At 36.1% G+C, this 16012-nt stretch overlaps 1 pseudogene; it reads right to left on the bottom strand.

The window, feature by feature from the left end:
- Positions 1-3507: 3507 nt before the first annotated feature.
- On the bottom strand, positions 3508-5812 carry LOC139787478 (uncharacterized; annotated as a pseudogene).
- Between the last annotated feature and the right edge of the window lie 10200 nt (positions 5813-16012).

Consider the following 16012-nt stretch of genomic DNA (forward strand, 5'->3'; position numbering starts at 1 on the left):
GGGATATCGAACGGAAATTTCAAATAATTACTCAATGCGAAGGGTACCTCGGGCTTCCGTCGGGATAATCGCTAAGCCCACCCTTTTACCTCCTAAGCCTTGGCATAATCCAGGAACCGGTGAAGCTCCGCGAGGAAGGGGTTGAAAGAAGATGAAGACGCGTCCCGGAAAGGGAACGAGAATAACGGACGGAATTGTAGATAGACTTTCGGTGGCAGGCGAGATGGAAGTAGAGTCGAGAGGATATTGAAAGACGGGAGAAGAGAAAGAGCCGAGGACGTGGATGCGTTTAGCCCGGTCACAGTCTTCTTCCCTCGTTCCAATTGAGCTTCAATAATTCGTGAGTCCGCGAATGGCAGGACGGCATGTGGAGAAAGGAAAGGAAAGGAAATCAGTGAGAGAGAAAGAAAAGGCTCTCCTGCGAACACGGGATACGCGGGGGAGTTGAAAAGTTTACACGCTCCGACGGTGATGTATGGAGATTGCGCGTGCGTGACTCGCTTAGCTCTACGCTCTGTCATTCGGCCGTTCTTCCTCGCGGCGCCCGCGCCGCGGCGGCACGCTGATAACCACCCTCTATTGTCGAGATACCGGAATGGGCACCGATACCTCTTTTACACACGTGTGCACGCAGTGGCCGTCAAAGCTGATAACTGCCAACTTGGATTTTAATCACTCGGCGCCCTATACGAGATTAATTCAGTTTTATTTAGAATCCGTCTTACGTAGTTCGTAAACTCAACTTATATCCTTTACATAACACTCTGTTTTTATTTATAAAAATTTTTTCTTCCTTTCTCTCACATTCTTTTTACTTCTGTTAAATAAATTATTGAATGGGATATATATGTCATTAATAATAATAATCTAATAATGCTTATTAGATTGTGTATTAGAATTAAGTATTCTAATATGATATAAATTTTGACACAAGATTTACTAAACCTGAGGAATTCTAGTGAAATATCTAATTTAAAAAAAGAACGAAGATTAGAAATGTGAATGAAAATTATCGCTAACTTATGGAAAGTGATGATTTGGGTCGAGAAAAGTTGAACGGGAGGCTTGTGTGACCTAGACAGGCACGTTCCGAAACTAATTTTGGCTAACTCGAGATTTCACTGTCGCAAGATTTATAGAACGATCCGCGAGAAGATTGAGTTTTAGGTGCTCATAAATTATTGAGCTTCGTCGGAAATGCGAACGTCGTGTGCATTCAGCGTTCTAATTATCACTTTACATGTACCTATCAGCTAGCTGTCGGATACACTTTCTACCTTGATTGAAATTAGTTCATTTGAGAAGCACACATAGCGCTTGTGTCCGTATAAAGCACATAAAAAAGTGACAGTGAAGAATTTACGTCAATTTATAATAAAAAGTGTCCGAAATAAGAGATTTTATTTAAACTTTTTTATAAGATATTTCTTACTAGTAAAAATCGTATTTGATTCGGTTGTAGCAAATGCGATTACATGTGAAACATAAACTCAGAATTAGAAATTAATAAAATAGAAAAAAAACAAAATTATTGACTTATTTTACGAAATACACTGTGCGATAATCTTTTTTACACAGTTATTGATTTACCAATAACCTATGCCTTTTATTAGCGAGAAATAATAAAGTGTAATAATTTTCTTTTATTATAATGGAACAATCTTTTTGCAATGATTTATTCGATAGCAGAGATTATATGAAGCTCGTCATATTACCTCATGAATATAATTTTAAATTTGTAAAACTGGAAAGACGTTTATTAAGAATTCTATAAAACGGAATCAAGTTTAAATGAATTCGGCAAGGCAATCTCCGGGATAAAAACTATGTTCGGACCCCTGTATCTTTATTTATAAAATATTAAAAATCTTTAATAGATAAATATTCATAAAAGCTTACATGTATACGTCTAATCTTTCTTTTTCACTTTTCATGGGAAACTGAGCAGTTTCTTATACGTTCAATGTAGACTTAAAGCGTACGAATTAAAATTATTTCCAGAACATTATTACGATAAAATCATAAACATCCAATTTGCGTTGCAATTTACCTCACAATTGTATTCATCTCTTAATCAAGAAACGTGAACATAGTTATTAACATAACAATAGTCGTTCTGTACACACTCGCACCCGCATATTTTTCGTCTTGAGGAACAGCGACAATGAAAGGCCTTTAGTAATCATGGTGTTTATTCGCGTATTCGTTAGGGGAGAACGAGCTGTCTCTAATTCGAGACTCAAGAGCGAAGGATTAATTGAAGGCAACAATTAATTTACGATGTTGAATTAACTTGCGACAACTTTGACAAACTGCCAAGAGTGAAAGATGAAGCGAACAGAAGCACTATAAATAAAGACGTGATGGAGTGAAAGAACGAACTCGCGAATGACGCGAAAGTCGAGCGAAAATGGCTGGGGCTGCACCGAAAGCAAGAGAAGCGAGAAAGGGATCTTTAAGCTCCGGGACAAGCCAGAACCAACCATATCGTCTCGAATTAGTCGCGTCGGATTTACTCTCTGATGGATCAGGGTTTTTTAATCTCCACCGGAAACCACGAATTATTCTGCAAATTATTTTTGGGATAAAGTCTGACATACAGGAAAGCCGTATGTGAATTATATATCGCAGGATTATTCTTCGTTTTCACAATCGTCAGTGGAATATATACGTATGTCACACGTATGCAATGATAATAATAATAATTATGAGTCAATAAATGAAATATTCTTGTAGATATTGCTTTATTGGAATTTTTTGGCATATTTTATATAAATTTAAATTCTTCCATATATATATAAACTCTCCAATATAAAGCTTCAATAATCCACTTTTTTATTTTTGTGTGTGGATAAATATAAATTATTTTACTTTAGTATTCATGCTAGGTTTATTGTATCCAAAATTTTTCAATGCACGTGCTTAATGTAGAAAATATGGTAGTGCGATACTACGATATTACATGATGGTAATAAATCTGTTTAGGGAGGGTTAAGGAACATGTGTCATTATTATCAGCCTGTCGATGATACGCCTCGTCGCGTCGCATATTTTCGCAACCACGTCTAGTTAATGATCTATTCTAATCCTTAATATTCGGCCGCAATCGGCACCGAGCCATTTACTCTGCTTATAGGGCGAGATATATCATCCACTAACGGCCTGCCAGTATCCACAGTTACTCTCCGTTTGAGTGCTATATCGGTTCCGATCTATTAACGACCGTTAATACCGTCACGTGACTTTTAACGTACAGAAGCGCATAATAACAATTTTTTTATAATTATTATTATATCTGCAATTTGGCTACTCGTTATGCGTTTTAAATATCATCGGTTTCATTACAGTGCAATTCGCATAGTTATTTTTAAAACTATTATTCACATATAATACGGAATGTAATACTAAGGAACAAGCAAAAAATAATGTAACAATTCTAATTTTATTACATTCATACATTTAATATTAGTTATATTTTTATCTTTTAATATTTGCATAACAATGACTTTATGGTTGAGTTGAGGAATAAGGCCGATGTGTCTCCGATCTCTCATTCGATGCATAGGTGAACTGCTCGATCAGTGTCGAACGATTTCGAACAGACTTCTCTGCCCTGCCTTTTCTACTTTGTCTCCGTCCTACCGCTTTCCACCTCGTTCCTCTGTTATAAAGTGGCGTACACCCGCCGACTCTTATCGGCACTTCGCAAGAAATCGATATGAACGCTGCACCGCCCGCAACGTGGGTCGGGCCTGTATCCAAGTCCATTTTGGTCAATGTACTTTCGTTGTGCGTGATCCACATTCGCGATACTGTAGAATATCCTGTTGCGATTATTAATCCTAAACATGGCGATATAAAATATACGTCTTAAACATACGAAATACCGGGCGAAACATCTCTAAATACACTCCATTTGAATTCTCGATACTGCATGCTATTTGCTACAATACGGAAATGGTATTGGGTCAGCAGTCCAGTCCCATTGCGCTAACCGCAATGGCATAGTCCGTCGAAAATTCAGCTAATGTATTAAGGTAATAACGTGGATGAAACGGTACGTGTCTTCTAGATAGGACATATGCGAATGATCGGAACAACTGATGTACTCGCGATTTATATTAGCACAAATTTTAGAGATATATTTTCTTAGGTATAATATATAACACTTTGCAGGATGATATATACTATACTACGTAAATCTCTAGTGGTAACAAGATCGTGCAGAGTAATTGAGCAATAATAGCACACATTTGAGGAACACGTAATAATTAAATAGTAATTAAAGTCAATAGAACTAAAAGATAGAATAAATATATAGAGTGTATTCTCATATATATGTATATGAAATAAATTTGAATGGGATATAACTTAAAAAAGCACTATAATTTTTATTTAAAGCTTTAGCTTTTATTTTGCTTATTTGTTATCTTTTATTACCGCTTATTTTTTATTACATAAAAAGAATATTAATACGAAATTAGAATGCAGTAATTCTTAATGATAACTTTAATCGCTCTTTAAAATTATATCTTGTTTAATATAATTTTATTTTTTTATTTAATTTCACAATTTTTATTTTAAAGACATAAAAAAAGATATGAGAGTAATTATTATCATCATCAAAGTGCGAAACAATTAACGCAAAGCCAATTTGATTAAATGGAACACAATTAAGTTACAAGTATATGTAAACGCAGTTTGATGTTGTTGGTTAGTTCAGCCAATGCGTATCATCGAGCTTCCGTGTGTATGTCTGTGGCTATCACTTTAGCAGTCCGGTTTCATCGTACCGGAGATATGGGCAACGTATTAAGGTAATCACGTGGAGGAAATTGGGACATTCAGATTGAACCGCTTGCGAATGATTGAGTCACGCAATATTCATGTCTCAACCGCGCGTATAGAGCTCGATGATTGAACGTTGCGTCGATGGATTAACAATCTTTCAAGTTGGCGCATAAAATATTTGCACGTTTGACTTTTCGATCTTGTTAATCCACATACATAACAAAAAGCATGAATATATGTAATTACAGAGAAAAAATATTGATGGAAAAAATATTGATGACTTTCACTTTGAGAAATGCTTATATGATAAAATATACAACGATTATTCTGTATCAAGTAATCTGATATAATTCGAAAGTTATTGATGATTTTTATCTAAAAATCGACTACTTTGAAATATCACTTAAAATATGCTGTTCAAATTAAAATTGAAATCCTTGGAATAGTTATCTGTATTGCTTATGTATAATAATAATAATTATTATCTATTTCTGTAAAACGTATTCTAATGCGATCAGCATCTTCGGATAAACGCAGAATCCTATTATCCGTTTACAGAGAGGAGTAACGTTTTCATATTTTCCAGCTTTACGGGATGATACGAGCAAAATGCTTTTGTTACTGCGAAGTAGGAGCGCTTCCTTGAGTCGGATAAGAGTGACGTAGATAGACGTCAGTATAAGAAAAGAAGTCCCTTGCTTGCGCCCATCTTTGACGGGTTGCGTATTACTTATTTATATTCATTCCGTATTACGCAGCCCCAGGACGTGATACATGAGAGAATTTTACATTCTGAAAAACAAATTTTTGGAGAATATGTTTCCTCGCGGGTGTCGTAGAAAATAGCTATCGTAGGAAATATATTTTGCGTCGTTACCGGACTAGGAACGTGCCGGATTATTCTTTGATGCCGTTGTGAGCTTACACCACCTCGCGATAGATTGACATACATGATGTCAATATTGTCACCCTTCGATGCGCGGAGCCTGGTAGAGCTGCATCCGCGTTGGAACAAACAACAAACTTGACGTAATAAAGCGTTTTGTATTTTTTGAAATTTTGCCAACGTGGAAAACACAACAATTTCTTGATCTTTTCTCTAAATATAAGATAGGGCGAATAGTATCATAAGAATAAAAAATTGCCGTGTGTGTGTGTGTCGTTTCAAAGGACAATTCTGTAACAAAAGACGTGCATGTTCGACGTCGATAAAAAGAAAGACATCCGTCTCGTCTAGAAATTTGTCAGCATCCGGTATACATAAATCCGACGATCGCAAATGTAAGTTTGCGCGATTCGGCAAAAATATTGAAAAATGTGTGACATCAAATTTGTTACCTTCATCGGTTGATCGAAACACAGTTAACTTTCTAATTAGTCCATATAATCCTATAGTCTAAAAAGACTTGTAAAGGCGGAATCATTATTTTCCGAGACAATAAAACATCTCTATAAAATTTTTCCAATAAATTGAAATTGCATCAAGCCGCTTGGTCAGTCCTGCAGTTTGCACAGTCGAATGTCTATAATAGCTAGAATAGATATCAGACTCTTTTCACAAAAAAGAAAGATTTCTCTCTGTAAATTTAAGATTTTTATAGAGAAGCAAAATTATTAATTATACTTGAATCATTAATAAATATTTTCTTTTTTACGCAAATTCTGAACAGATTTTAAAATTGTTCTTAAAAAGTTAATATATTACTTCAAGAATATATTTACATATTATTTGTGTAAATATTGTATTACTTGAGATATTGAATTTTTTGTAGAATTACATCTTGAAAATCATATAGTTCTTCTCGTAATCTCCCGTTTTATATATCCCCCATTATATATCACTGTTCATCTCTCAAATAACTGTGAGAGAGTTGGTTTTATTTTATAACGTCATCCTTTGGTATAGGTTTTACTTTTCCAATAACATATAAAAATCTAGAAGATGGATTGGATATCTTGGACAGATATAAAAGAAACTAAATGCCTTCATGTCAAAACTGAGAAATAGGCTCCTAAAGATTTCTCTAGAGAAAAGAACATCGTAGAGCAAGAAAAACTTACAAATAGATATTAATATATACTTGGCAGAGAAACCAACCATTAAACCTAAAAATCTGTTCATACATTGCCGAATATTGATACTTATATAACTTACGTATGTACAAATAGTAATTTCTTTTTATGTAATTATCTCATGCTACGAGAGTTGCTAATTTTTTTAACCAAAAAATAATTAAGACAGGCGTTTGATTTCTTTTCTATAAAAGTTCTTCAGTTCTAATGTATATATAGTTCTCTCTTTTAACTAATATTATACATATATTGACATTATGTGCAAATATTATATATTAAATATTATATATTGATTCAATAACTTTTGTGTAGTTGACGCACCTCTTGTATTTCATTCAGGATCGGCCTAATATTCAGCTATTTGCACGCGAATGCACATTTAACATATACACAGAACATTCGTATACACATGGGCGCTTAAAACATACCTGCACATTTAAAGCACATGGATCCGTGCACGTAACTTTTCTATTATTCTCCGCAGACGATTTTCCCGGCTGTCTCGGTTACATCTCTTCTGCGATGCTTTGCGAGTTTTTAAACGAACCGTCCGCAATAAACCGACAATAATATCACCGCTTTTCCACCGATTCCCCCCGCTTTTCCGACATCGATAACACACGTCCGCGTGCGGCGCGGCGGTTTCCCCAACGCGAAGCAGAGGCAAACGGAAAACTCTCTCGACGATTTGCTCTCGTGGAATTTCGAGCTTATAATTTATGACCGTTATGAGAACTCCGCGCCGACTGCGTTACGTAGCGGCGTGCATAATGCACGCGTAATGAAGTCTGTATAATATTCGTACAGATACATTCAATGAATACGTAGGCACATGACGCAATATATACATACCTGCATATGTTACTCCAAAATCTGAACGTTTCAGAATTAGAGAGTTACTTGTTACGGAAGTGTGCACTAAAATGTTAACAGAAAGGATACATTATTAATCCCGCGGAATTATATATAATGTACGCGTTTACAAAATCTGCAAAAGCAAAAATTACATTTTCCACGAAAGAAAATATACGGTGAACAGGATAAAAACTAACTAGCATTAATGAGAATTAAACAAATAAGCTTAGTTGCAAAATGAAATGATTAAGATTATAAAATATGCAAATGATCCTTATGTATTACACTTGAAATGTTATATTTCTATAATATTTCCTTGATTGACAGCACTATTGAAAATTCAATTTATTTATCGAACAATTAGCGAACTACGGCAATCTATGCTGCAGAACTTAGTAGGCGCGACGTGACGGAGAACGTAACTTCGTTACTCATTCCCGCAAGTTGTCGAATGTTGTGTATAGACCGCGTTCAACCAATACCTGAATTAATGCGAGAATTTATACGCCGCATCGGTGCGTAGATATTCTTCCGGAAATAACGTGGCGATGCTTCGTTCCCGTAGCCCGGCATCGGCAGCGAACCTCTTCCCGAAGCAAACCAAGCGCGCACCGAGTCCGTTCTGCATATAAAATGCATTCGTAAAGAATCTCACGTCCCGGCAGAGGCAGACACTTTGCACGTAGGTACGCAATACTTTTCGAGGCGCATCTCGCGGTATACTTTATGGCGGTCGACTGTGCAAGGGGCCGGGTATCAATTCGCGAGAAAAATTAATGTCCCCCCATCGGCGAGGCTGGATCGCTACACCTCTCGCGCGAGATATTGGCAGGCTCGGCGGAAGAAATACTTTTCTAATAAGAAATATCACCAACGTGCACGTTCATACATATCAACGATATTTGTTAAGATATGATCTAACATATCTCACAACATAAGAAAATAATGTTCTATTTATTCTTTATTGTCTTTTAAACTTACAATATGCATGTGACTTTAAAGCTTCAACTTTAGAAAGCACTTTGGAAAACGCTTTAAAGAAAATCCCTATTTTTATGATGATATATTATTGACAATATTATGGAATTAAAATTTAATTGCTGTCTGGTTTCCATAAAAAAAGTAGACTGAAAAAAAGTAGAAAACTCGATTGAAAAGAAGAGAGATCTGGATTAAATCCGCTGGTTTTTCTAGAAATTCTATCCAAATAAATAATTCCTATATCAACGTATCGCAAGTAGAATTCAGTTTTAAACCAACAACGATAGAAGTAAGTATCACTGCAATATTTAATAATGTATTGTAGAAGTATGATTATGCAAAGTAGAAATATTTAGATCATATTCATGATTATCTTAGCACGTAATGGCTACGAAAGTATCATCTTCCAGCGTATGATGTGAAAACTGGAGAGCGAATGCTTGCATGATGCATTAAGTGCCGCCGCACGATGTGACGCGCGACACACGTTTTTTATCCATACTTTTTTATTATACCACCGCGTGCTTGTAAGAGGCATGCTTGTGGCGCAAGATGCGGACAGTTTGTTACGTGGAGTTTCTTTCGAATGCCGAGAGGTGTACATGAATTCTACATGAAAAGGTACCGTGGCGCCGTGTGTGTGCGGTTTGCGAGAGAACGGCATGCCTGCTTCACCAAGTTGTAAGTTGCAATGGTAAATTTGCATCGGCTATCTCTCGCAATAATGTCTCTTTCGATGTTCCTTGAGATACTCAAGTCAGAGTGATCAACGCGATGTGTTTACACACGCACTTAATTAAACTGTACTCAATAAATTAATGATAAAAATTATAATATTTATAAAAAAATATATGCGCTCTTTAATATGATCTAATTATTTATAGTGTTATATTTGATAACACGTAATTTTATGTTAATGATATAACGTATAATGTAGTTTTCCTTATAAAGGAAATAATATACTCTTAATATTGAAAATAATATAAAAGTTTACTAAAAATTGTGATTTAATTAGATTCTGACTTGCGTCTAAAGTTTCGGTTTTTAAAAAAATAAGTTTGAGCTTTTTTAATTTTAATTATTTTATTATTATAAGGGTTCGAAATCACACCGGTGATGACATTATTGTTATTGGTATTATAAATTTGACGTTTATTCAGGCTGATCAAAATAGATGTCTTTCAATATTTTCAATACTTTCAATACTGCGACGCAAAGTCGATATTACCGGGCTTTCTTCGCGATTATCATGCATGTCGCGTTGTGGCGCATTACATTTTCATATTTTATGACAACTAGAATATTCTTATAGAATATATTCATTTTGACTTTATTCATTTTGACAGTTCTTGTTTCTATTCTATTTATATCTGTGTATTATAAGGTATTGTATACAATATAGACACATCAGACTAACATAAAGACCTAAAAATTATATTAAATAAATTTATATCATTATAGCTGTAATAGTTACGAATTAATAAGTAATACAGTATCTATTAAATCAATTTAATTAAATCCTTTTTACAAATAGTAGAAATGCGCCTTTAACAGTCAGGCTGGATCTTTGTGCTCAATAAGATTTTTATGTATACGATCGTGCAAAAAAACTGCGTTCACAAATACTGGCACAGAAAAATACGTATGCACTCAATTGTGACCAAATTTGCACTGATGACTCGTAAAAAAGGCTTCCCCTTAGACGCCAAACCACCATAGAAGCCTACAGTGTTGCCACGTCGGCAGAAAAAATTTTTTCCACGAACTTTTTCATCACACCTCGTATATATATATATACGAGGTGTGATGAAAAAGTTCGTGGAAAAAATTTTTTTGCGATTTGATAAATCAAAAGCTTAAGAGAAATCGCAAAATAAACTTTGTTCGTAGTACGATTCGAGGTTTTTACAACAGCTCAGCAAATTTCGCGACTTAAGCTGTTCGACAATATCCCTGCTTAGAAACTTAAGCCATTCTCGGGAGCTTAGCTCGGCACTTTTCTATAGCGGTACAACTAGCGGAGGGTCAACATGGGCGAGAGGTTGACGACCGGAAGGAGAAGAATAGTAAGAGGTAACAGCAAGCTCGTATAACGGAAATTGCTATTAAGGTCACGGTTCCACTGGTGCTAGTCGCGGTTAATCAATTCCGCAGCCATTCGCCAATAGTTTTGGGGTAGTAGAATGTACAAGTGACATTTACAACTGAAGCGACTTCCGGCACAGTTGCATTCGTGTCATGGTTATTACGAGAAATGCCGCGGTTTGAGGCCAACAGCAATTCCCGATATATCCGCGCTCATGCGTTTACTATTTCAGGCGATGTCTCGTATTCAAGTTCGCTCAGAATATAATGCATGTTAATTTATTTAACACCACCATCACCGGATACATACATACATACATACGTATGAAATTTTACTTAGGAAGAACATTATTTTCAGGATTATATCTCACGAATATAAAGTGAACTTTGAATTATCGATCTTCTTATCAATAATAGAGCATATTAAGGCAAGATATATGAAAAATAATAACTTGTTTTAAAGCTTCTTACTCTGCACCGTATGTAGTTAAACCGAACTAGAGAGAAATCTTTAAGCCACTTACTTCTAAGGTGGAATAAATGATTCAGTCCTGAACGCTTGTCAAAATTTGTACATCAATCATGTTCAGAATATTTTAACAGTCTACGTTTGCTTTATTTTATTTTTTTTTTTTTAAGTAAATGGCGCTTATTCATCAATGCATCTTTCTGCACATTTGCGAAATCAGTGCTCAAACGGCTCATTGGCTTATTTATACATATGTACATGCAAAATACCATTCAACGCATATTTCGCTTTCGTCAAACTACATAAAATGCAATTGACCGAAACTATTGCGCAAATAGAGGTCAAATCAATAGTATCTGTGAGACACGCGCGTACACTCTTCGGCAATCATCGGGTCAACCATCGCTTACTTTCTTCGCATTACTACGTGAAACCAATGTGGCATAACAACCAGATATTTTGCAACATACTATACTCGGGAATAAGCGAATTAAGTGATTGAAGTTTACAGTTCAATCTACATCTTATATCATATGCCAACATACTTTGCGCGACTTTATACTTCTTCAGTTTGAATAATATAATAGGCAAATAAATTTTACGTGAGAATAATATGGCAACTAAATAACAATAAAATTAACAAGTAAATTAGCAAGATATTATTTATCGTGAATCTTAATCTGTGTGCCAAGTGCATTTTTCAATTATTTAACTTGAATATTATTAGTTTCGACGAAGCATGATGCCATTCCTTTCATTTTGAAACGTTTTGAGTGTATTGCTGCAACTTCACGTAATGAAATTTCATTAAAAATAAACCAGAGCGCATGGTAATGTACCCGTATGAATTACTAGAGCCGCTTCGCTTCGAAACTCGCCGAGTAAAAAGCGAGCCACGGAGGCGGCTTCCGACAATTCAACGAACAGTAATACGGCTTTCTTGAAAAAGGCATTTCTACAGGAATGAGCTTTTTCACTGGCCACGGCAAAATGCGTATCCCCGACACATCGTCATATACTCGCCGTCCGCAACGTTAATCCGCATTGCGATCACATAAAAGCGCGCCACGAAAATGACGTCGTTTCTCATCTCCTCGCGTAACCGGCCGTCTGGCCGTCTGCGGCGTTAGGGAGTCATCCGACGCATCCTACCAATCGGGAAATATCGCGGCGTCGATGCGTCGTACATCATGCATAACCTTGCACCTTGAATTTACAGTAACCACGCGCGGCGGTAGGCTCGCCTAAGCGTGCATTAAACTTGTATTACGAGCCCGCAGATACACTTTGACATGTCTCGCGATGTGTGTGAGCGATGGGCCGTGTATACTCACTTGAGCCGCGCATACGCGCACGTACGACGCCTGCGAAAATTCCTGGTAGTGTGTTCCCGGCAAGAGAGAGATGCGCTTAGAGGAAATTTATATTCGAAACTTAATTACATAACCGCGTCCATTGACGATTATGAAGACGGACACATTTTATTTTAAATTAACATTCCTGAAAACCAGAAATTTTATTTGATTTAATAATTAAATTATGGTATTTCATCTTCATTTAACGAAAACCTGTTTGCTGGATATTGCAAAAGTAATGACTATTTTATTTTTTTTAAACGTTAACTCTTCGTTAACTTATAAATCATCGAAAATTCAAAAGTCTTGGTAAATTTGAGTTTGTAGAGTGTATATACAGATTTATTAATAAAACAAATATAAATTTGTACGTATAAATAAACGTGTATAGGTGTTTTTTCTTTACGTACAGACTCGCAATGTGGGTAGATGGACGGCTGTTAGTAAGGATTTAACCGCATTGCCATCTTTACATGTGTGTTGCGTGTCGGTGCGCTCTGCCGACGGCGCAGTCAACGAACGCATTTATGTACACTACGCATTAATCAGAGATACATGCGAAGGTACCAATCGTCGATGTTCTGACCGAAACCCGTTCTGTTTGTAAGTTGCGCAGAATTGTACGGTCTAATACCTCAAAGGTGTTATTCGATTCATTTTTCAATTCGAATTTTTATTTTTGTTGAACGAACTGCTTGAAATGGATACGAAATTAATAACTTGAATGCGTAGTCTGCTTATATAAACTGGCACACAGAGTACATACAAGCTTTTTGCGATCGTTATGTTTTAAAACTATAAAAAGCATATCTATTCTGAACGATCGATTTTAATCATAAATGATAGCTAGATGATAATAGGAGACACGGCGTTCTGAATTATCCAATTTTTGAGAAATTAGTGAAGAATATAGCTATTAAGCTATATCGTACGCGCATAACATTTCTGAATAAGCACAAAACAGGAACAGGCTATCGTACACATGTAAAAGCGGAAAAAAAAACGAAAATGCCAATTTGCAAAAGATTTCAGTGCAGAAGTAAATTTGCGTGTTTGTACAATTCGGTGAAGCGATTATTTCCGTTTATATGCGGTCGGTCGGTCCGCATATGCCGGCCTTTTTTTCACTGCTGCATGCAACCGCGGGCGAAACCCGTTTTTGTCGCGACTCCTCTGCATTATGCGCGAGTGCGGATACAATGACGGACGAAACGAGTCGTTCGGATAATTGTTGGTTGAACCTCGGGTTGAATGACTTCTCCCACAAAAGAGAACGCCGCTGCCAATGCACGTTCGGCGCATTCGAAAGACTAAGCGGGCAAAGATTGTACACGTGACTTCAGTACAGTACAGGAAGAATTATGAGAGATCTTTTTAACCTACGTCATAATTTACGTAGTAAATAAAAGTTGTGAGACAAATATTACAAGTACATTGAAATAATATATCTAATAAAGAGAGACTGTTTATTATATTATTATATGGATTATTTGGAAATATGTGCAGACAATATCAATATACGTTTTTGAATCTTCAAGCTAATTGGTGCGATTTAAGACGAGAAAAGAAAAAAGAAAGATTTAGTTAACAAATGAAAGAATTGCTGTGTCAGATTTGTTAAATCTGTGCAAGTTTCATCAGCTTCAATTTAGATATTCAAAAAACTATTGCTAATTAATACATTAGGTCGGTGTTTTGCCAGTCGAATTTACTCTGTAAATAAAAAATAAAATAAAAAATTATATTCGTGTGTAGAAGTGAATTCTTGTTATACATTTGATACTAATTATTGCAAAGATTTAGAGAAATGACTAATTTAAGGAGTTTCGTCGAATTTGATATGCGTATATAATTTTAAATTCTCTGATTAGACGTATAAGAAATATTTAAATATTGAATCTTAAGTTTCACTGTCATTGTTGCAACAGGAGTAAAATATCTAATATGCTCCATGAACGTTTGGCTTGAGATTTAATTACCATGATAGCTGATGTGAAAAGTTAAAAGTTTCCGATATCGTTTTTGATTTCACCGTCTCGCTGTAGAAGAGTCGATATCGTATTTTTAGAAATCCATAACTGAAAGGAAGCTGCGATAGCTCTGGTATACGTTCTGTACAACCCATAGGAGCAAATTGCCATATTGAGCAATTGAAAAGCTCGGCAAGTCGCGGAGCTTCATTTCCGTCGAAGTTCCCATCGGCGATTATGAGCTGCGAATTCTCGAATCGTCCGACACGAACGTTTGCGACCGAGGCGTTGACCTCGGACCATAATTGCATCGCGAATTTCATGTGCAGGTGCAAGTCCGTGCTCTGCCTGCGCATCCGACACCGAGGACGCTTAATACCCTGAGCGGATAATTTCGCGATGAAGAAAAAACCGCGATGCGATGCGGGAAAGCGCGCGCGCAAATTCTTTTGCAGAAATGCGGTAAGAAAAATAAAGCTCAACTATCCTGGATGCACCGAACCATCGGCACGCGATATATAAATGTAAATGAGTGGTGCTTTCGTGGTATGTGCAATTAAGAGATTATGAAATTCTTCCCTGTCGGAACATCCTTCTCGTTCGCCGTACTGTCTCCTCCCTCCCTCTCATCGTTTCCCTCCTGTTCCGAGTTTTCCAGTTTATGATTTATGGTTCGCAAGCGTGTGATGGAATTACATAATTATTTCAACGCTCGTTGAATTTCGAAGCGCATTTGCACGGGGTGGAAACTGTTCAATTATCAAGTGGCTAACACATCGAAACGAAGAGCAGTACTTATAAATTGATTAAGAAGTATTATAAACTCGCAATTTGTGTTTTTTTTCTGCGTATTATTTTCCAGGTTTGTTTCCTGTTAGGGGAAATCTTTTAAATAATAGGTAATTATTTAGATTAACGAACTTCTCTCCAATGACCTTATGACATATATTATATATGTCACTCTGCTGAGTAATCTCTAAAAGGTTTTAGCCTCGCTCGTTATCCTCTTCTAAATTTATTAAAAAGTTTGAGAAATACAACAGTTTGTGTTAGTGATAAGGGAATTTGCTGATATGTGTGTATAGATAATATCACCAAATTAGTTCCTTTATCACTGACACAAACTGTTATATTTCTCAAACATTTTTGTTAATAACTTTTTAATAAACAACGGCTGAAGCCTTTTGTACGTTACTCAGGGTGATACAACATATGTCAAGATTAAAATCATTGGAAGGGGGGTTTGTTAATCTGAATAATTACTCTTTTCGATAGCATTATTTTATTTTTTTACGTCGTTATTTTATGAGAAAAAATACCGAACTGGTGAATATGTTTGGAACGGCGTACTCGTTTCATCGTAACATCCACATATTTCTATCGATTATATGTTTCGGCCCGTCTCCCCTTTCTCTCTCTCTCTCTCTCCTGGA

This window comes from Temnothorax nylanderi, unplaced genomic scaffold (genome assembly GCF_030848795.1).
Source record: "Temnothorax nylanderi isolate EJ_2023f unplaced genomic scaffold, tnyl_v1.0 TNYL_tig0010_pilon, whole genome shotgun sequence".
NCBI classification, from domain to species: domain Eukaryota; kingdom Metazoa; phylum Arthropoda; class Insecta; order Hymenoptera; family Formicidae; genus Temnothorax; species Temnothorax nylanderi.